Source organism: Corvus moneduloides, chromosome 1, assembly GCF_009650955.1.
Source record: "Corvus moneduloides isolate bCorMon1 chromosome 1, bCorMon1.pri, whole genome shotgun sequence".
In the NCBI taxonomy this organism is placed as follows: domain Eukaryota; kingdom Metazoa; phylum Chordata; class Aves; order Passeriformes; family Corvidae; genus Corvus; species Corvus moneduloides.
In genome coordinates this window covers 96,591,873-96,616,045 of record NC_045476.1, presented here as the reverse complement: position 1 = coordinate 96,616,045, position 24,173 = coordinate 96,591,873, and the positions used below count along the sequence as shown (strand labels likewise).

General features: G+C 40.0%; 1 protein-coding gene across 17 annotated transcripts in view; it reads right to left on the bottom strand.

Annotated features, from left to right (window-relative positions):
• LOC116448603 (poly(rC)-binding protein 3-like) overlaps positions 1 to 22,560 on the bottom strand; it is a 516,599-nt gene extending 494,039 nt beyond the window's left edge. For all 17 annotated transcript variants that reach the window (XM_032119362.1, XM_032119393.1, XM_032119403.1 and 14 more), the window contains exon 1: positions 22,309 to 22,560. The gene's annotated coding sequence lies outside the window, so the exon portion shown is untranslated. The remainder of the gene's footprint in view (positions 1 to 22,308) is intronic.
• Between the last annotated feature and the right edge of the window lie 1,613 nt (positions 22,561 to 24,173).

Below are 24,173 nucleotides of genomic sequence, written 5' to 3'. Positions count from 1 at the left end.
AAAAATTAATATGTAGCAAATGGAATTTTAGCTGCAAGTTTTTCTTATATACATCCAGGCAAGGATTCACAATTAAAACAAGCATCAAAACAAGGTTATGTAAGCTATCAGCAGTTCTCACTGATGAACCCCTTGGCTTCTTGAAGGATTAGTTGCCAGAAGTAATGCAAACAGAAATGTAGTGGATATTTATACAACTATTGCATTATTCAAACAGAGACTGATCTTGGTAATTGTTTTAAGTTGTTGTCCTAGATTTCTTGCATTCCTATTAATTTGACAGGAATCTGGGCTAGGAAAGGCTTAAAGGTTTAGGAAGACAGTTATGGAGAGGCAGTATCTTCATCTTCATTGAGACAGCTTGCTAGGTGTTGTTTCCTTATAGTAAAGTTGACACTTTCAGTGACCAAAGAAACTGCAGTACATTAAACTGTAAAAGAGCTGTGAAAAGTTGAGCCTTCTTTATGTCCAGGTACAATTCAAAGGGAAAGATGTAACACTCAGATTCTAACTAAACAAACAGCATAGCAAGAACATTTGCTCCTAACTATGTACTCAGAGGCAGATAAAATTGCCACCACTGATGCTGTGAAGACAGGCTTGCACAACTGGAGTCAGATTGCTGCCCCAAACAAAATCTGCAGTTGTGTCACTCAGGCACTGAAGGTAAGTGTGAAATACCTCCTTCATGATGATTATGAAACAGAAAGGAATGAAAACCTGGCAGAGGGAGAGAGCTAGGAGTGAACACCCTGCTGAACGGCTTCAAAATTAAATATGAAAGGAGCAACATTTAGAAAGTAGTGATTCTGAGCAGGGAGTGCCTTCTTGCAAGTCTGACATTCTGATTCACTAATGCACAAAAAGCCTTCTGACAAAAAGCCTTGAGCTGGCATTCTCCATGTAGGCAAGATTGTGGAAGTTACTGGGAAACCGTTTCTATGGGTGAGCTGCCACGGCTCAGAAGCTGAAAAGCCTCACTTGGTGTGGAGCACTTTGTGAGGCTCTCTGGAAGACTGTAGAATGGGGACAAGTGCAGACACAAGAATACTTATTACCCTTTCATGTCCCATTCCCTTCTTCCTCTTGTTTGTGTTTGTCAAACTTGTGGATTTTTTGAGAAAAGCAGGACGTGTTACTGAGTTATGTGAATTGCTGTGTTCACTCTCCCTTTGTTTTTTCCACAATCTCCTCAATGCAATGAAGATCTGTTTCTTGTATTTTCTGAGGAACACCATCAAGTCTTCAATTCCTCAAGTCTGAGGCAGAGACTACCTGGACAGAGTAACTGGAATGTCACCTCCTGTGTATATTGCACATCTGGTGCTACACATCAAAGGTCATCTGAAGGTACTTGAAAGCAGAATTGCTGGTAAGTCAGAGGTGGCTTTTCACTTCATCCTAATCAGTGAAGGAGGAATGAGATGCAGAATGCTTATGGAGAAAAATAAAAAAAATTACTCTCTGAAAAGAAAAAAATAAAGGAACTTCCTAATCTGTGCATCAAAACCCCCTCCCAAATCTATTGGATCAGAAACTTTTCCTAGTACCAAAAAGCATTGGGTAGAACTGAAGATTTAAAATATGCAGACCTGAAAACTCAGACCATCTTCAGGTCTGGCGTGACTTTTTTGTGTAGTAATCAAGCATATATTTGGGACAGCAGCAGTTTCCCTGATTTATGAAGCTGAGGGTTTAGTCCACTAGTTTCAGAAGGAATTGATGGTGGCCAAGCAATACTCAACAACCTGCAAAACTGAGCTTTCGGAGAAGTGTTGAAATATACACCAGTGAGGATGATTTTTCATATTGCCAAGTATCCTCTATCTATAATCTTTGCAAGCCTGAGGTTGTTCTCATTCTGGTTACACAGTGCTTTCCAGCTGGCTGGAGTTCTGAAGTCAGGTTCACAGGAAGGGGAGCAAAGGTTGGTCACTGAGCCACAAATATGACTTCTAGGAATCAAATCCCACAGCATGAGCCTGAGGTTCAAAGTGAAATTTTTCCATGGATAACTAGCTATAAAGGCTTTTTATGAAGAGCACTTTCACTGGATCAAAGCATGGGACCTTTCCCAGTTCTAACTTAACCTCTGTTCTTAATTTCTTGAAGTACTGAAAACAGAAATGTGAAATCAAGAGGGTCATGCAAAATCCAATGCTTTCTAATGAAGAATAATACTTATGTTTAATCTAACATATGTTGAAAGAATTAAATAAACTGTTATAGGAAATGCATCAAGAATAGCTATACATATCTAACAAGAACCAAGAGCTTTGATATCTTTAACATGAGTCTATGTGTAAATTTAGCATAGCTTGCACATAAACAGCCATCTGTGGTCATTTTTGACAATGGCTTTCTTAAGCAACAAAACACATCAGATCCAAGACAGAGTACCCCAAATGGACTATAGTTAGCTGCTGGGATTAAATGGTCACTTTCTGAAAAAAGCACTTAGTCCTCAGGAAGGTACCGTATTTTATTTCCTTAAAGACATTCATTCAACAAAAAATGCTATAACCTTTGAGTTAACTAACAAAACTGGTGAGGTACAAAAATCAATATTTATACATTGAAACTGAAAACTCAAGGGTTTCTACTGTGCTGAACAGCAGAATATAGGTCCTTTTTATAAACAATCCCTACTGAAAAAATGACAGCTCTGGCACTACTCACAGTAGGAAGGGGGAGAGGCAAGACACATTTTTTTTGTTGTGGAGAAATATAGTCGTGCTTTGAAGAATGCATGTCAGAGAGATCATCCTTTGAACTTGCTCTAACAGAGATATTTAAAATATTTCTGTGCAGAGAGAGATCTTGTGGTGGAATATGTTAAAGTGTTCAAAATGGTGAAACAAATAAGAGGGATTTCAACACTGAGCTTATCCACAGAGTCAGAAACCTCAATGCTTCTGCATGTTAGCTAGTGGGGTGGATTTTGAAGGAAATATAACAGCTAGACTGAATCATGTTGAATGACAATATCTTAGTAATGTTTTATATTTTATCCCACAGGTTAAAATTTCAGCAAAAAGGAAACCCAGTATTGCTTTAAAATTTTCAGATGAGATTAGGCAGAAACAGATGAGACTAGCAGACTACCATGACTCATTATAAAGCACCAGTAAAGCTGTCTGTGGAAGTTCTACAGTAAAAATCAAAACCACAGAAGACTGTAACTACACTGGGCCTTGAATAAGGAAATTGAAAGCTGATTCTCTACACAGGATACACAAGTGCATTCCATGCAATATCACTGCAGAGAAATAGAGCACACACTAACTACACACGCATGCATTTCTCAAGGTTGAGTTTTGTGGAAACTGTGAATATCTAGGTAGACAGAAGATTGAAAAAATCTCAGTTGTAACTAAGCACTTAGCAAATACTGGCCTGGAATAGTCTTCCTCATAATAAATCTCACAAGAGCAAGCTCAGGAGGAAAAATGTCTTTAAGCATCAGTATGAAGCACTCTTATTCATTAAGCCTCCAATTCATATGAATGTGACTACCCAACCTACTCTTCAACCAGCAAAAAATATGCTTCAAGTATTAGAGGGACTCTGTAGGAGCCCAGGCAGGATAGCAGCTGTCCTTGAAAGAAATTATAATGAAAATATATCGAGGTGTCTCCTACACCCTTTCATACACAACTGTGTTCTTATACCAAAGAAAAGGAGGTACATTGCACATAAGAATGTTTATTACTCAACAAATATTTGAGACCAGGGCAGGTCTCAAATTGTACTGACTCAGGCTAGGTATAAATTGCAGCAGTGTGTAAATAACAATAATAATCAACTAGAACAAGGCAATTAGGATTTTTGAGTGATCCCTCTCCATCTCCTTCTCCTATTTTTGTTTGAGACCTACTTTATTAAGAATGACATCTTTGCCTTTTTCTTAGAGCTTATTCCAGTGCTAAGTCCAGCTCAGCAGCCTGTAATAAGTTGCACTGCAAAAAAGTGACTGTTCACTAGGCATTTTCAAAGGATTATCAAAAATCAGTAACTTCAGAATTGGTACTGGTTAAGACAGTGTACCTAACAAACAAGTATTGCAGGATCCCTTCAGAGTCACCTGACAGCACTTTTTAGTTTTCTTCATCCAACCTTTACGTTGTCTGACATAAAAAATAATAAACTGGGTTCTTTTAACAAGCACTGTCTTCTTTTCTGCTCAGAACATCACATAAATTCTAAGTAAGTATTTTTTTCATACATCTCTCTGTATGAATCCATATACAACAACTTAATGAAACTCTCATTCTGTGAATCCCTGCTGCCTGCTGGCATGTAGTTCTATTACACTCAAAATATTTAGTGCTTTTTTTCCTTATTGTTTTCAAGTATTGTATTTCATTCATCTCTCTGTTACAGCTACAGATAAGATCCAAGGAACTTTTGGTGTCTACTAACAGGTGCCCAAAAATATGTGTAGCTGGGGTTTTGGCTGCTCATCCTTCTTATACTGATCATGCGGTGCTATGACAACATTCTGCCACATCCTGCTCATGTGGTGCTATGGCACAAGATTGAATACTTTGTTTCAGAAACTCATTTCCACAGAAAAATACCTCAGTGCTAAACACTACATGCCCACTCCACCTGCTTTTTTCACCCCACTTGGGCAGAAATACTTGCTTCCCATGAAAAAGTCTGACCAAAAAGCTCTTCCAGTGTTAGTCAAAGCTCACAAACTGGCACTTGGAAGTAACAGTTTTACCCACATGTGATTTGAAATGTTTTTACTCCCATTTATTTCTCTCACTTGACTTATCTTCCATGATGCTGTTTGGTATCAGATTCCCATGATCCCCTAGAAAAGGAAAAAGGCTTTTCCTTATACCAGGTTGGTCAGGACTGGTTGGACAGGAAGTCAAGTTCATAGAAAAATATAAGCCCCCTGAACTTCAAGCCATGGAAACAAGATGCCATGGAAATATCTCTAAGCTGTCACATTTTAGGTTTTAGCCACCTTTGCACTTTTTGACCATCAGCAGCTTCTGATTATCTTTTTTTTTTTTTTTTGAAGAGTGATCATTTCTGAAACAAGGAAGTAATTTGTGCATAAAAACTGCCTCCTGTTATGCTTTTGGTCTTGTATTAGTGTCTGGGGACTCGTGAAGGGCAGAAAAGAAATTTCCTGTATATATGGTCTTTTGTGCTGATGAGGCAAGCAGGACAAATGAGAATGGAATGCATCTTTGCTGCTGCTGAAATACCATTCTATGCTTAATTCAATTTTGCTTGTGTATCAAGAGTGATTGAGAAAGGATATGCAAAAAGTCTTGGTGTATGCCCAACATGAACAAGTATGTAGAGTACCAGTGAATTCAAACTTATGTTCATCATTCTTTCTAATGTTCTTTTGGACACTGAAATCATTGATAAAACTTGAATACCAGTCACAACATGAATAATACATATGTCAAAAATTAGTCCACAAATGAACACAGCACACTGCATAAAAGCTAATGACTCAGTGAAAAGGCAGAATCATTCAGATGGATAAGAAAGGAATTTTATGTAGTCCTCCCTTATGAGATCCTCCCTAGAACCATATATTTCAGTTCAGCAGACATTAAACTGTAAAACCCCCTCAAATACCCATAAATAGAACACTATAAGCATACCTGACAGGGAAAATAAACTTAACTCCAACTTCAGGTGATCTAAAGTCTCTCATCATTCCAATCAGATTTCTCTGATTTTTAGGTCTTTGCTGGGGGAACAAATAAATGACAACAATTTGTAGCTTCCTCTCCATTCCTTTCTAATTCCTCCCTACATTCTGGAACAAAACCACTATATTTTCATTATTTAGAAAATTTCTGATATTTCATTGAAATAATACAAAGACTTTATGCTCTTTATCGACAAATTTGTAGGTATGTATAAATGTTCTATATTCCATTTTATCATCATCATTGGTGGTCTTGAAAACAAGATAAATACTTTCATAGTTACACTGACCATTGAGTTAACAATTAACTTAAGTACTTGGATTAGCCAGAGCATAAAACCATAGAAGAAGCAAGTTCAAATCCAGCTGTATGTCAGGCTGTGTGTCTATAAATTTATGTCGGCATCATACTGCTTCCTCCTTTCTGTGTATGGATAAGGAAATTTCAAAATAACAACAGATATTCCAAAGTACACCTTGATTTCAGGTTGCAACATAAACATTTTTGGCACAATTTCTTTCCTTTTCCTTAAATTAAATTCCACTTTGCTTTATTTTCAGTTCCCTTAAAGTGCCTTGTACTGGAATTATTTATTAGCTTAAATGAGGTCTAAGGAGAACAAGATCTAGCTCTCTACACTCTCCAACAAGCCTACCAGCTTTCTTCAGAAAGCTGCAATAAATTATAGTTCCATGACACCAAACTCCTGCTGTGTGTTGTCATGGAACACACATGGTATTTGTTGAAACTGATCATTTTCCAGGATATATTTGGTGAATTGGTAAATTAAAGTCAGCAACAAGAAAAGCCAATCTTACTTGTACACTTCCAAATAATTCTTCCCGTTACAACAGCTATTTCGTTTGAGCAGGATGCTGTTCAACTGGAAGAATTCCAACCACTCCAGTAAGAAGGGGCTTTGTTTCCAGTGCTGTGTGTTCTCCAGTTAAACAAGATGCACTTGATCATTGTGTCATAGCAACTGATTTTAGTCCCTGCTTAACAAGTTTGCCCCAAAAACATATGGCTGTCACTGGGCTACCAAAACTCATTTTAAGCTGTTAGTCCTGATTTTCATTATCCGTGTTAAAAAATCATAAATTGAGAGCCTACCTGGAATAAAGGGATATAGCACTAGGGTTGCTGGTTATTCTCTGTGGCTGGAGCAGCTCAAGACCTCTTAGCAGACTTCTGTAGGACAGAGCAGCAATGGTCTCAATGGTCTGTTCTACAGAAGACAACAAAATGGTCTTTTGCACCATGGAACAATGCACTTGCAGGCCCTAAATCTAGCATACAAAAGTGGCATTTCCAAGCAGGGAGCTCATTCAGGTAAGGCCAGTACCATCCTGCCTGTATAAAATTTGCTAAAATGGTATCAGAATGTTCCCGTAGAAGTGAAAGAGTTAAACAGAAATCTTGTATAAATCACATTTTGGAGGAATCACTCTGTTACAACAGATTGTGGAGCACTATTTTTTCCCACTCTTTCTGATACAAGCACCCTAGGCAAACTTGCTAATTAGAGCAGCAGATGTATGCAGTGCCATGTCTCTGTGAAGTTATTATGCCCAAACCAAATTTTGTCACCAGCAGCCAATAATCCATTTGTCTACCAAGGGCTTGAAGTGGCCGTATCAATTATTTAAAAACATACTAAGAAGAGGAATCCATTTAAAATCTTCTGGGAAGCCCAGTTATAAAACAGTGCATGTTCAGGTTTCATTCACAATACTGTCTTTTTAAAAATACAATATTACTAATTAAGGCTTAGTGCATTAGGCCATTAGTACTTGAGTGATTCATGACAGCATAACGATCTTGCTTATAATTTGTGCCTTAATTTATAGGATACTAAGAAAAAACAAAAGGGAAAAAACCTAAGCAATTTGCAAAACTGAAACTCATCCAAAAACTGCTTGCAGTAATTTCTCCTGAAAAGTGATTTCACTGTATGTAAGTGCTATGCTGGTAAGAAAATGCTTCCTATCAATAATTAAAGGATAATGAAAGTTTCATGTGTCAGAAGACGTCCTCAAAACAGGACTACAAAGAAGAACATTCCTTTTCATTCAGACCGTCCACATTTTAAACCTCAAAATAACACCCTTCTCAAAGAAGCATTTTAAATAAACAATTTAGTGAAATTTATGACTATTCAAAACTCACCAGAAGCTGTCACAACAATGCAAATTAGCACAATTCTAACAAAAGTTGCAGCAGAAAACAAAGGTCTGCACAGTGCCAAGCATCCCTGAATGCCATGGTTAGCCATGAAAGATGTGGGTGGTTATCATATCAGGCTTATGAACAAAAGCATTACAAAGAGGGTCTACAGACTTTTGTTGATTGCAAGTCTCTTAGTTGTCTAAGAAGGTCCAGCTGTTGTCTGACTCCTCTAGTTGGAGTATGCTGAGGGTCTGGAGTTGTCAAGGCTTGGAGCCCATCAGAGACCATCTGCAGAGTTCTCCTCATCTGTCCACCCACACATCTGAAAGAAATTTCTAGGGACTGGATTGTATTTTGAGCTTCACATTCTCCTGGCAGATGTGGCTGATATCAGCAGAGACAAGAGGAGGAAGGCAAGAAGTACATTGCCAACAGTGTTTCAGAAAAACAGTCTAAAAATAACAGTAATTCTGCACTCTGATTTGAAATATCCACATCTAAGATTGACAAAGACAGAAGGTTAACAGGATTTTCAGAGAGGTCTTTGGCGTAAAATCCTCTTTAATATTGATGGCAGTTAGTGAGTGATGTTAGAGTGGGATTTTCCAAGAAGACTAAGTTTTTGTCAGCTTATCTTCCTGCTTCATCAACTCTAGTTATTATTGAACTCCACTGTCTTCACACTATGTGAGAGCACTTATGCTTACAGATGGGAGGACCAAACAAGCAGCAGCATTCCTTGGGAGAAAAACAGTTCCTCTCCTGCCAAGGAGGCATCTTCACCACAACTTTGCTCCTTCGAGAGTTTGCAAACCATCCTGCAAGTGAGATCTAGTATGTTGGATCAAAACAGCAGCTAAACAGCAGAAAACTAACACATGGGTGGGTCTGAATGAGGTCACAGGGAGCAAATTGCAGCCAGGACATTTGACAGCAAGCCTGTCACATTGCTAAAATGCTACTGAAGTGCAAACTCTGCATGATTCCGAATGGTTCCGAATGGATGCTGGGCTTGGCGTGAGGCCACTGGCTGCAATTCAGGAGGTGTCTGCTTCAAAAATAGGTGAAGTCATTGCAGTCTGAAGAATTAACTAAACCTCTAACTAAACATATTTTTATACTTTCCATTTTAAATGGTTTAATATTACAGAGCTACTCTTCTACATAGCATTTAGGTGGCAGTTTAGAGCAACATCTGGATTAGTGGAACCATTTTTATTAAAAACCTGCCAGTTTTGTAGTGAAAAACATTAAATTTGGATTAAACCCTCTTGGTCAGTCTCTGTTTCTGGCTATCAAATGGGCAGGTCTGGTTGGCGTCTCCTCTATCCAAAGTCCATAACTCTCGAGAGAACCAGCAGCCCTCTCCTAGAGGGAGCATAAGGACTCCCTTTGATCTCCTGACCTTCCAACACAGACACTGCCTGTCATCCCATGTCTGGCTACACAGAGAACTTGGAGTCTCTAATCCCCTCTCCACCTCTCCTCATGCGTATAATTAACCTGTAACTACAGTTACTATTTTAAAAGTAGAGCCTTATCTCATGATAAGCTTATTTTATCACATTTTGAAATGTAGGTAACTTCCGTTCAGTAAATTCAAAACTCTCTTCAACAGGCTCTCTGTTTAGCAGGCTGCAGTACACAAGTACTCTTGGTAATGGAGTTGCAGCAATTAGGTCTGGAACCATCTGAAGACGACACTTGTTTTTCAATACTCAACCACCTTGATCAAACTTCACCATGTAGGAGCTTGGCATGCCATTACAGACCACAGCTGGTATTTCCAAGTTCTTGTACTCATCCAAATTTATCATGACTTGATTACTAAAGTCAAGTTGAGAAAACCTTGGTTTGCATCATCTTCACTCTCTGCTCCTTCTCTCTCCCACATTCTCCACAAAAGCTGAAAATCTTTGATTTTGCTTTTCTTAGCTTCATCTCCATTGCCCCATTGTATTTCCTTTTGGCTTTTTTCTTCCTTTTTTTTTCATTTTATTTTTTCCTCATGATTTATGGAAGACCTAATATTTTCTAAAGGCGGTAAGAATTAATTTGTAGTTAATGTAATCTTATTGATAAAAAGGTTGACTTTCTTGATTTGTTTTGGTCATGTAAAAACAATCCCCGAAAAATGAGATGCTACCTAGTTGGAAAACTCTTTTGACAGGGCTTCAGTAATAACTCCAAACTATGGACCCTATGCTGCCCCATGAAATACAAAGCTCTTACAGGTTATTTTTTATGACATTATTTGCTATGATACCTCTCCCTGATGTGCTGATTCTTACCATAGCAACAGCATGTGGAAAAAGAAATTCAAAATCAAAAAGCATCCAAAGCATCCCAGGAAAACAGATCAGGCACTGCCATGACACATAATTATTATATTTTTTCCAGACCTATAGTTCATTTTATAATTTAAAAATAATCTGGTGGGTTTTTTTCTGTGGGGTTTTTTTTTGTTTGTTTGTTTTTTTTAATAACAGCAACATAAACCACACTTCTGTGTGCATTGCTGCATTCTTTTAAGCCAGCATAAACATTCTGGATTGACGAACAGAGTTAGTGCTAAGGACTCCAAGCTCCTTCCCAGCCCTAACCTTTGTGCATGCACACACTGGCAATCTATTCCCCTACATGGATTTTGAATCCCTTCCATGCCCAGGTCTGCAGGACAAATACGACTCAGAGTTGACTCCTAGAAACACTCAAATGTGAAACCACAGTCCCGCTAGGTTAAATGGGACAAATCCAATGAAGGAACTTATTTGCCCACGTAGGTATGCAGAAATCTTAATGCTGTCACACACACCCTTTTCCACAAAGAGGATATCTACACCAGGATTAAAGGTGGCTCATTACTAATGGATTAATGCCTTGCAGATAACATGCATAGTCATTCTGCAGGCAAGGCAAATGTCACTGGCCCCAGGAGAAAGCTGAAAGGAGTGTTTGGTGTTGGGCAGCTGATACGAATTGCAGTTCCAGCTGCTTCATTCACTGTGGAATTTTACTGTTTCAGATGCTGCTTTTTGTAGTAGTACTATAGCATCGTCAGAGTAGATACTACTTATTGTGGTATTTAAAAATATCTAATAAATATAACAGAACTGTATCTTATCCATCCGTGTTAAATTTCCAACAGAAAAATAATGACAAGTAGTATACAAAGAAGTGGAGAAGTGGTTTTTTATAAATGAAAAATGCAATAATTCCACTTTAGGTAAACACTAACTACTTGTATAACATAGTAATGTATATACTTGCTTAAAATATTTCACACATAGGAGCTATGACTTAAAAGTTGCAAATTATTTAAAACCTTCCATATCACAAGTTTACTCCTTGGTTTTTGAAAAAGAACAGAAATAGAAAACTGAAAAGATTGTGAATGGATAGAATATTTCATTTGGAAGGAATCTAAAATGATCATCTAGTCCAACTGCCTGACCAATTCAGGGCTGACCAAAAGTTCAAGCACGCTACCATCAAAATACCTCTTAAACACTGACAGGCTTGGGGCATCGACTACCTCCACAAGGACCCTGTTCCAGTGTTTGACCATCCTCTCAGTAAAGAAATGCTTCTTCATATCTAGTGCGTCTTGTCACTAGGAGAAGAGCTGAGCCCCTCCCTCCCCATGTCCTCTCCTTAGGAAGCTGTAGAAAGGTCACACTTCAACTTCCTCTTCTCCATAACAGACAAGCCCAAAGTCCTCAGCTGCTCCTCACAGGACATATGTTCCAGCTCCTTCACCAGCTTTGTTGCCCTCCTCTGGACACATTCAAGGACCTTCACATTTTTCTTAAACTGCAGGGCCCAGAACTGCACACAGTACTCGGGCTGAGGGTATGCCAACATTGGTACCCGTTGCATTTTAAAAGCCATTTGAAATAAATTCTTGAAACATAAAAAAGTCGGCCACTTGAATTTCCTGTTCTCTGTTTACATTATACTTCAAGGATCACAAATAAAAAATACATCTTCCCTTTCCCAGTGATTTTGAAACCAGAAAATGTGCCCAGAATCAAAAGTTAGTAATTTCTGGCTTCCCAAATGAAGTACGAGTGCCAAAGCTACATGAAATCCAATGCATTCTTGATTAAGAGTATTAGATAGTCTGATATGATATGCTTAGAGCATAATGGCTACCTCCTGTTTCAAAGACTAATGCTTAGAATATTGTATCCGTGTAAATGTTAAGGACTCAACTCTCACCAACTGAAATTTAATCCGGAGGGGAAACAGGACTTTTTTTCAAACTATAAACAAAGGTTCTTTCTGTCTTACTTGAACTATTTATAGTGAGAAACAAGAACTAAGCCAAATGAAAATGAGTCTGCAAAAAACCCTGTGGAGCACTGCGCACTGGAAGATCAAACCTCCCAAAAGAGAAATGTGGGTAAGGCTCTTGACATATCATTTACATTCTGAAGGTCAGTTGTGAAGTCTGGTTTAAAGTTAGTCATCCATAAGTGGGTAGCATGACCACAAACCTGTTGTGAATAACTCTACACCATTGTCTATCCTCCACAAGAACTTAGGAGTCATCACTAGAGCTGACCTCTGTCCAGCAAGAACTTTGGTTTTTAAGGCTGGCAGTGAGCAGGACTGCTCCACACTCTGAGTCAGTAAACATCTTACATTGAAGCTCAAGTACAACAGCTCAAGTAGTCCAAAAACAAAGTAATAAAAGCAGGCCATGAACATATTTAAGGGGAAAAGAAACCAGAAAACTGGAGCAGCCTCCAAATGGAGTATGGGAAGTAAAAAAATCCCTAAATAGTTGTAAGAAGGAGTTTGATCAGTACATGAAAGGAATTGTATGACATCTTGGCTGCAAAAGCAAGGGACTGAACTGGATAACCCAGAAGAATCAGTCATATATTTTTATGAGCATGCAATTCTCTATAGGTATGTTTAAAGGGAAAAAAATGAAGTTTTTAAAAAATATGTTATGAAAAGACACCAGAACCCATAGAACATGATCAAAGTAAAATCTAAGATCATCAGCTAGCACTTATGATTTCTTAGACTTTCAAAATATTTTATTTAAATAAGTTAGCTAAGATTTTTAAAAATGCATCTTTTATTCTAGTCTAGACAGCATGACATCATCTGCCAGCATCTTATTTCTCACAGGTCTGGGTAAACTGCTTTATTTCAACCCTCCCTTTTAAAGAATGGAATCCATAGTGTGGTTTAGCACCTGTCTGTGTATTTCTGCATAATGTACTTTCCCCATTTAATATTTTAAAACAATTAAAAAGATAACCAATACGACCTGGGAGCTTTATATTTCATTCATTACAAAACATATTCTAATATTTGCCTCCTTTTCTCTGAAGACATTTTATTCTGAATTTACTTTTATCCTTCTATATTGTTTCTTCTTATTCCAAGAGAAACGCGAAGCATACGTTACCGTTTAAAAGTAAGCTTAACATATTCTGCACATGTACAGCACACTGCAGGTGCAGCTCTAAGACAAAAGGGGCAGAAAGATGTTTTGTTTGGGAGTCATAAACACTGGGTTAATAGAACAGTGGGTGTAACACTGGGTTAATAAAAAGTCACCATGGAATATGCTGGGGGCCCATGACCAAGATGCACACGAAGGATGTGAGATGGAAGCCTGAAGCCTCCTGTGGGACTGTTGAGCACTGGACTTTGTCATTCATGACACAAAGAGGTGAACTAAGCCCCAGGTCACAGGCACTGCTCTGCTCAACAGGGGTCATGAGGGACAGGGTAGCTGCTTGTGAGTAGGAAAAATGCCCTACTTGATCATGTAATTAAAGACTGCATCAGCAGGCATGCCCATGGATACTGAATTAAATACAAAGAAAAACATAAATACTGGCTTTTTGTGACTTCTAAATGCTTGATTTTGCCTCCTAAGTGTTTTTAGCATATTTTTTCCTTTCCATGCAGCCATTTTAACTGCTCACTCTAAGTACTGTCCCAGGTGGCTTCTTCCTTGCATTGTGTTACCACTCCATGTCTTCCTAGCCAGTCTCTCTTCTAAATAATTTATAACTCAGAATCTCACCAGGACTTTCAGACCAAGAGCACAGATCCGTCATCAGCCAAAGTCAATTTTATGCTGCCTTTTCCTATGCCTCCCCTCCACTTTGCCTTGAGGCAGCTGTAGTGTTAATACAGCAGTTAGTCAGATGGATAAAGGATCTGATTGGGATAAATTTTTATTTTTTTTCTGTATTACCAGTTGCAGCATGCCATTTGGAGGAAAGGAGGATTGTGCAGGACTCCCTTTGCAGAAGGAGCTGGAATTTAGATCAACTTAAGCTGATCTTGAAAGTATACTTTAAACTGACAGTGTACAGTTCCCTTTCAGCCAGCCATTTCGCCTTCTAACATTAGTTGTGCTATCTTCCAATCCAGCCTTCAATCTCCGATATTTGTTATGTGCTTTTTATCTTGCATTCTGTTAAACCTTATTAATCCCATCCCAGAGCAATGCTTTTCCCTCTTCCATCCTCTCTCTTAAGGGCTTCCTCACACTTAAAGGTTTTTTTTAATTTTTGCTTACTCAGGTACTTTGTTACTCTTTTTCTTTGATTCCATATATTCTACTATCCCTGATTCTGCCTCCCATTGCTTACACCTCTAGGCTGCACTTGTAGGTGACACACACAAGCAAAATCTGCATGAGGGTACAAATTTAGAAGTTGCTTTTAAGATTTCAGCCCTGAAGATCGAGCATGAGTTTGCCTTTGCAATACGTACTGGAAAGATCACACAGAGTGAAGGATCTGATATTATCCATATGGCACTGCAGATTTCACCTTCAGACTTGAAAGCATCAAAATCGTCCTCTTCCCAGATTCTTCTGTATTGCCAGGCAGGAGAGTTCTGCCAATCCCAAATGCTAACACAGGCACCTATCCCCACTCAAAAAGCAGTCTTAAAACTAAGCTGGTGGCCAGGAACAGTCACATTAACAGTTCTTTTCTAGTTTCTACCCCACATTACCCCTGAAAGCTAACTATAAAAAAAGAGAAGGAAAATAAATTATCTTCTCCTGGTCTTTTACTTTACTATTACTGCTGTGTAAAATTTTGTCTGTGTACTACAAAACACAAGGGTAGGGGTTGCTGAGATGACTAATTAGTTGATGTCTGTGACACAGAAACATAAAATAGTTTGGGTTAGAAGGGACCTTAAAGATCATCTAATTCTAATCCCCCTGCCATGGGCAGGGACGCCTTTCAGTAGACCAGGTTGCTCAAAGCCCCATCTGACCTGGCTTCTAACACTTCCAAGGATGGAGCATCCACAACTTCTATGCATAACCCATTCCAGTGCCTCACCAGTGTCTCCTCTCTGACATGTAAAGAGTAACCAATGAAGTATCCACCTGCTTCTAGAATTCATAAAATATTTTTATATTAGGTGAAAGTCCAAATATAGACAAAATAATTTCTTGCACATAGATGGACAACCAGAAACATACAGCTAAACCACTATATTTTAGTATCATATAGAATTAATGTATTTTAAATATTCCTATACTTAACATATGCTTTATTTAGACCTCAGATTTTAGAAAGAACTTTCAATTTATTTCATCCTGTGATGGAATCAAGCAGTGTCGTGTTGCAGAAATCAAATGAAAGTGCCAAGGAATTTTGGTTTAGTTATGCAGACTGCCTGAAACATGAGCCATCTCATACAAGATAAGCTTCTCTGAAGTAATAATAACAGATACTTCACACCTTCCCTGTTGTCACTGTTCTATGAGCCTGTTTGGAGTCTCTCACTTAGGCAAGCAATCCTACTGAAGTCAAGAAATTATTTAACATGAATAGGAGTTACTGAATTTAGCCATAGCTATGCTATCCCATTTTACAGGTAGGAACAGCATCGCACAAACCCCACATTCAGTGCCACTTTAGGAGATGTTTCTAAGACCTGCAGTGAGAAGTCCCAAGGCATGGACCATGCCTCTGTAATGGTTAAGAGAAAGCTAAGCCTTAACTTTGAATTTCCATATTTTTATAGCCTAAGTCGTTCCCCATCCAATACTATAAGGCAAAATGTATAAACCTTTTCAAAAGGTACACAAATGAAACAGAACACACTTCTCTATTGGTATGACAACAGCAGAAGGAACCATTCACATTCTTATTTAAACACAAGTATTTACATTTGCTAAATTCTCTCTTTCTGTTCCTGTTACTGCCTCATCTGGGTTATACAAATTTGAAACCTGATCTACTGTGAGGTGTCCCTGGAAGGTGGCCATCACAGGGTTTGGAACTAGATGATCTTTAATGTCCTTTTCAACCCCAAGTCATTCTATGGTTCTGCAATTCTACAAAATTTCATTAAGTTACTGCACTGCTGATAAACACTGTAAGGCAAGGAAGTCCAAAGAAGCTTGGAAGTACATCAAGTACATGGTGCCCAGGTACTTGTCTTCTCCAGAAAGACTGGGTTTTTTGTTTATCCTGAGGGGTTTTCTAAGCCCACTTCCGGGTCCTATTTACTTCCCTGCTGATGCTCCCTGTCTTTAACCATGTTGTCTTTGAATACTGGTGTACTCAAGGTTACTGAGGCAGCCATCATGACCCAAAGATACTGCCTGAAACTGCTAAGGTTGGCTTGTAGATGTTTTATACTGAATTCACCAGGTGGAAGAATGGCAATGGTATAACTGGGAAGAGAATCACACAGCTCATGGGTGTTTTCTTCTATTAGAGCTCAAAGAACTCCAGATGCCTCATTATAAATGATACTGTAGTATGCAAAATGCCAGTATGTTTGAAATAGACCATGTCACTATATACATATGCTGGTTTTAACTGGGATAGGACCAGTTTCTTTCACAGGAGCCAGCGTGGGGCTGGGTTTTGGATTTTTCCTGGAAACAGCATTGATAACATAGGGATATTTTAGTTACTGCTGAGCAGTGCTTGCACTTTCCTGCTTCTCACCCCACCCCACCAGCAGGGAGGCTGGGGGTGCACAAGAAGCTAGGAGGGGACACAGCAGGGACAGCTGACCCCAACTGATCCAAGAGATATTCTTTAGCATATGGCATCATGTGCAGCATATAGAGCTGGGGGAAGAAGGAGGGGAAGGGATGTTCAGAATGATGGTGTTTATCTTCCCAAGTCACTGTTAGAGGTGACAGAGCCAGGCTTTCCTGGGGATGGCTGAACCTGCCTGCCCATAGGAAGGGATGAAAGAATACCTCATTCTGCTTTGCTTGTGTGTGTAGCTTTTGCTTTACCTGTTAAACTGTCTTTGTCTCAGCCCATGAGTTTTCTCTTTTACTCTTTGGATTCTCAGCCCCATCCTGCTGGTGGGGGAGTGAGCAAGTGGCTGTGTGGGGCTTAGTTGCCAGCTGGGGTTAAACCACAACAATGTGTCATTTATATTAATGAAATTATGTTAACTACAAGTCATTAAGAGGACTAAGTTCTCATCAGACCTCTGGGGTTGGCCCCAAAACTTTGCTATAAAACTATTTTTTAAAATGCACAGAGATTGTCAAAAATTAATACTAATAAATCCTTCTGCAACTATTTTTAAGTAAACCAAGAGACAAATTGTAATCAAATATGGTGTAGTCCTGAGCCATCCATACCTCCAAAGGCCAATTGAATGAACAAATTAGGTATTTTATCTGTCATTTACAGAAGACAAGCATTTTGCTTCCTTGGGTTGTGTCCACAGCATCTAAATATATCTAAGGCATAGATGACAAAGTCAGATGTTGCAAGATCCATAATTAAAATTACTGGATTCATACTTATTGTTAAAAGCCTTGCCTGCTAGTGGAAATCAATAATGTATTATGTATATCGCCCTATAAACAAAATTTAAGTTTTGTTACTGATGCAATGGCAGCGCTGGAACAGGTACCCATCTGCCAGCATGGAGTTACAGCAGTGGACTGAGTAGGAGAAACTGCCCCACCCCACTTTAACCTGTAATTACCTGGGCTGCTCCTAGCAGGTTCTTCAGGACACGAGTGATCACTGGGACTTACACTGAATCACATTCTGAAAAAAGCATTCCCTTTGAATTATGTTTAAAAATGTGCCTCTCCTCACAAGACATGAAATCTCATACTTATGTCAAGCAAATTCTGAACATTTTAGCTACAATGCCACAGCTCTTCTTGCATTTGGTTGGAATTGGTGGAGTGGTTATTGTCCAAAGTTAACAGTAACATCCTTTTCCCTTTCCTATAAACATTTTCTGCACACTAAACAACCTCCAGCCTATGCTGGTAAGTAGGCTATAGTAGCTGGAAGCAAATCCAGGGAAAACTGGAGTAAATAAAAACATACCACAAAGAAGAAACACTGTAGCTGGAGACCCCTCTCAACAATTACTTTCCACTTGACCTCCTACAAACAGTTGAACAGTTGTCATCAGAGAGCTGTGTTAGCACTACCAGACTGTAATTAAGTCTTCCCTATCTAATAAAGGGAAAACCAAGCAGGCTGATGAATGCAAACCACAAGACAGAGGAGTTTAATACGGTTGAGGGTGAGGGAGCACTTTGCTCTCTTATTCCTGAAGAACTCAGCCAAAGCAGCACCACATCGTTTGACACCCTGCTTTCTAGAGAGCCACGCTCTTCCTTTCCCTGCCATGCCTGAGCTCTTGTTACCTCTGACACTCATCCACATTCACCACGACCGGGAAAGGAGCTGCTTGTAGATCTGTTCAACATCTGGCTCTTCAGAGTAACACATTTCCCAGGAGGAAAATACTAATTTTCTTCTATGCATAAGCAAGTACAGCAGAAGAAAAAGACCTATTTTATTATAAAAACTGTATTTCCAGCAGAAAAAATGCAAACAAATAGTCATCTTTGTACAAGGTAACATCATTCATCTAAATATCTTAAAATTACAAACATACACTTGGATGGAAACACACACACCCATAGTACCATTTAAAACTAGTAAAGAAAGAGGTATCTAAAGAAAAAAATGGATTAATGTTTTCAGATGCTACTGATTTTTAACGTATATTGTGATTGCATTCTGCGTGGATACAAATAAAACCACTTCACTCTATCCCCAAAAATACCAGGCAGCCCTGTGATAATTTTCATTTACTTTGTTAAAAATCTAAGAAAATCCATGGTCAATACAGTTTCCTCAATAAGTATATCCAAATGAAACAGCAACTTTGTCCTGCAACAAAATGTCACTGAACCGGATGGGTAGTTTTAATTTAGGACAAGACAAAATATACATGTTCTTCTTTTGTGGAAGCACCACATCCACAGAATAAAAACTCCTTTCATTAAGTATTTTAGACTGATATTGCAGAATAACAAGGTGCAATAATGCAAGAAAATAATTTCAGTTGGTTAGAAGCAGAGAGAAATCTCACCTTACTTTCATAGCAATAAGGTCCACAAAGTTGGAGTGACTTCTGAACACTCCATTACTTTGTTTATAGCAGTTCACAGCTTAAAAGGCTTGTTTCAAAACCAAAACAAACGAACAAGGCTTTAAAAGTGAATAAATCCAAGGTTTGATGTCATATCCAAGTCTCAAAATACAAATTAAAGGGATGTTTAATCTAGGTTAGTACACTACAGAATAAGCTAAGTGTTGGTGTGCTGTCACTCATGCCAACGGGAACAACCACCAGATCAAACTCAACATTAACCTGACTTCAACACTTTCATATCCAGCCGAAAGCACTCTTGTCTTTCAGCTGTTATTAAAAAAAAAACCCAAACACATGATTTGCTCTTTTTGTGTACAAACAATCCATATTTTTTTTTCTCCAACAGCCAAGCAACCAGCTTAAGGTATTTAGTGTGTAGATTTGTGAAGTGAGCACTGCTTTTCCAGAAACAGTTAAAAGACACCAGAAGAATTCTCTTTAAAAGCTCATGAGAAAAACAATGTTAAGAGTTTTCCATCTCCTGACAGATTTTAGTGTTGCTGTGGTAAAAGAAAATATCTACCTGTAAACGTACAATATGCACCCAATGTAAAATCTAAACAAAATGAGATCTGCTGTCAATAGCATCCTTTGGAAATATCCTAAATCCTGACATGTCGAGATTAAAAATCATAATGAGTGCTGATCAAAAGTAACTCCTGGTGACTTCAGTAGGAGTAGTGGATATTTCAGCGTTCTGTGGATTAAAATGAGGTGGTATGATTTTTATCTACAAAACAAGAGCTGTTCTGTTCTACATGTGATTTTAACAGCAAACTCTATCAAAACAGACAAATTGTATCACATCGCAGTGCTTACCAAGAAAATGTGTTTAGCTAGTAGTCAGGGTTCAGCAGAACAGCATCTGACAAGCTAACATGCATCACCCATATTTATTTATCTAGACTGCCAGTGCACCGTGCTCGTTTTTCCATCCCTTTTTCTTACCCTGCATTCCTTCAGGGATGATGTACACAGCACATCAGGTGTCTCTCCCCTCACAGCTATCAAGCGTTAGGAATGCCACAACTCACTCAAAGCATGCTTCCCACTTTCACAACATCAGCCAGCCACAGAAGAAAAAAATCCCAAGGCAAACTTGTGTAAAATATTTTAATTTAGACTAACAAGAAATGATGAAATGACCCTTGATAGCACAAGACTACTTTCATGACTGCTCATTTTTGCTGAGTGTCATCTATGCAGCATGTGGAAAGATAGGATATTTTGGAATTGCATTAACTAGACAGGAAACATTAATGTTCCTGTATCCATTAAGGCCTCCAAACACAGATTATAACAATAATTTTTAGCTCATTTGTAAACTTTTAGATACAAAAGTGATACAACCTATTCGAAACCATGTATACAAAATGTTCTTGTATGTACTTTGGATTAACTAGATTTTATAAGTAAATTCAAGTCTCACAGCCAGACAAGTGTAATACTTTTGACCTAATATCTGAAACTGTGTACCATTGTGAAGCCAGTTTTCCTTACACGTTCTTAAGCAAAATCACCTCTTGTCTTGAAACAAACAAGAGAGATGTGAAAAATCCATGAAAAAGAGCTAGAGGCTGTTATTTTGCTTTATATTAAGCGACACTTGGCAAATGGCACCCTGCAAGTTATGCCTTAACATCTTGTTAAAATGCAACTAAAATCTATATTACCCCGCTTCACACACATAGGTAAAATACATAATTGAAGGCACACAAAAGACTTGGGGGAAACATATAAATTACTTGATTGCCTCTGAATAATAAATCATTCCCCAGCAGATTTATAATAGACTGTTTTACTGTAGAAACACACTTCTGCCATCAATAGGCATAGTTTACTGAAGAATGAAAAGCGGTCTAAAACAACTTTGGAATTGAGAAGTAAGCCGGTCTCCAATGCTTCTGCTGGCTGGCCAGACTGATAATGTTTCATGTCTCTTTTTCTCACTGAACACTAATATGTAACAGCAAATGATCCATTTACTTTGGATCACAACTCTATTTTCCCCACTCATCCCTGGAATAACACTGTCTCAGGCTGCTGGAGGAACAGAAATGCTACCCCTTCACATTAGCTGTAAAGTTTTCCTGTTCTGCACTCCTCTAGTGAGAAGCCAGGAGAGGAATGGGAACCATCACCTTGAAGGTGCCAGTAATGATCTATGGAAAGATGCTCTGGAGCAGAGGGGACTGAACTCTGTGGAGAGCTCTGTAGCTTTCCTGCATCCCTGACCGGTTTCTCCCTCAGCAGTCTCTGCCGTGCTCCTTGCTCTATGTGCAGGGACTGTTTGGAAGCTTTAACACTCCTCATCCCAGGAACATGAAATACAGATGCACTTTGCACACACGCATATGCACACACACACTCACTCACTCTCGAGACACACGTGCACATGCACACACACAGCTTCCCCGGCACCACATGCAATTCATTCCAAGTCCCCTGTGTATTGCTTAAAAACAGAAACCAGGCATACACACAGAAAAAAAAAAAAACCAAACCAAATAAACAAAAAAACCAAAACCGAAACAACAAACCAAAAAAAAAACCCCACCACCAAATACCAACCAAACACCGCACCAAAATATTAAAACAAAAAAAAAACCAAACCAAAACAAAAAGAGGACACAGAAAGGAGGAGGGAATGAGGGGGAGAGTCGGGGCGGGGGGACGAAGGAAAAAAGAGAAGCTTGTTTTTTTCCTGCTGTTGCTGTGGCTCCCAAGCATGCAGCGCTAAGGAAGAGTAGTTCCCCACTTTCATCAGCTAGCTACATCCTTGGGATAAAAGGGAGCAGTCCGGAATGATGCTGAGGCTGCAGAAGGCAAAATAAGGCTTTGCAAACATGCCTGACTCCCCATGAAATTCTCTCCTCCACATCCCCTCCTCCCTGAAACCTGCCCTAAATGGGGGGGGACCAAAACCAAAATACCAAAAAAACAACCAAAACCAAAAAACAACACACAAGGAAAAAAGTGATGAAAAGACACAACTCACCTTAACAAGGGGTGTTGGATGGGGTCAGAGAGGAGGAAGGGTATAAAAAGATCTATTTTTAGCAGAGGTTGTGATAGTATTGAAACACACAGACACAGGGTTTGGAAGCAGGGAGAAGAGTATAAAAAAAAATGAGGGGAAGAGAAATTATCAAGAACGTGTAAGTCAGTCTGGCAGGAGAGAGGAGAATCCCCAAGAAAAAAAAAATTAAAAAGAAAAAAAAAAATAAAAAAAACAACCACCAAATGCCGAGAGGAGAAGGAGGGAGAGCGTGGCAGTGCCGGGGTTGTGTTTTGTTTCTCTTCGCTGGGGGCGGGCGGAGGCGGCGGGGCGGGGGTGTGGGGGGTGTTCGCGCTTTCGGCGAGGGGCCCCTCGCTGCCTCCCCGCGGGGCTGCCGCGGCCCGAGCCTGCTCCCGGCGGCTCCGGGCGGCCGCGCTCGCTCCTCGCCCGGCTCCGGCGGCTGCGGCGGGCGCGGCGCTCCCGCTCCCGCGACTCGCTGGGGCTGTGCAGCCGCGTTCACGCCGCCGCCGCTCCTCGGCCACCCCCGCGCCCGCGCTCTCGCCGCCGCCGCCCGCGGGCGCCCCCCGCCGCCAGCGCTGCGGGCCGGGGCGCGGGCGGGCTCCGGGACGGCGGCGGGGCGGGGGCTCTCCGCGGCCGTGTGCGCAGCGAGCGCTGCCGGCGCTGCCGCGGCCGCGGAGCCGAGCGGCTGCGCGGGGAGAAGCGCCCGTGCGAGTCTGGGGGAACCGCGGTCCCTGCCCGCGGTCTCCGTGCGGGAGCCGGGCTCGCCCTCCGGGCTGCGGTGCCCCGCTCGTGCCGCCCGCACGTCCCACGGCACCCGCCGGGGAGAGGGAACTCAGGGCTGGGAAGCGAAAGTTGGGCATGCCGAAAGGCAGCCGGCGTTTTGGCAGCTGAACGCTGCTTATCGGCGGCACATCGACGTCGCTCGGTGTCGTTGGCAAAAGCATCAGTAACAAGCCGGGAGGCTGAGAACTGCGCTTATTCGTATCAAAAGTAGTAAAACTGCGTTCAGCCTTGCCTTTAACACAGAAGTGTGGCTCACAGAGAGCGGCGCCAGCAGATGATGTTCCTTTCTGGTCCAAATGGAGCCACTCTCAGCATTTTACTGATGAGGACCATTGGCAGGTCACGTTTATCTCAAAAGCTGACAAAATCCAGCAAACATTTACATGTTACTGAAGCTTTTTACCCGGCTTAACACCCCCAGGAATACTTTGCAACTGAAAATAAATCCTGTTAAAGTTGTTTTTAAGCAGATAAATATAAAAACTTTGGACACCTTTTTACATATTCATTGCTTAGATTGAAAGAAGTAAAAAAGAACAAAAAAGAAAAAAATGGAGAATTTAAGTGCAGAGAAATGAATGAGCTTTAAAAAGTACTTTATTTCTATCTACAGTGCTATTAACAATTGCAAGTAAATATGTCTGTTTATGACGTGTGATTTTTAATTGGCATTGTACCATAAATGATGAGAGCAAATGCAGGCCAAGCTGTTGGATCCACAACCTGCAACTGATATACAAGCTGTGCTTCAGCACCACTGTTACACTGAGATAAGCATATATAGTAAATAGTACATAGTTACTCCATATGTACATAGCAAATAGGTGTGGTAAATAGTAAAAAGGCATGTTTCAGGATGTAAACTAATGCTGAGAGACACTTACTCTCACTAGTGTCTGCTGTTGATAATTGGCGTAGATAAAGGTATCTGGAATGAGTGTTGTGGAGGTACCGGGGTATGAAATGGTTGCTCCTAAACATTGGCCTTGGTACCCACAGAGAGGATGTTTCGTGAACCAGCTGCCAGTGGAGGGTCTGCAGGCAGCCTGGATAAACAGGTC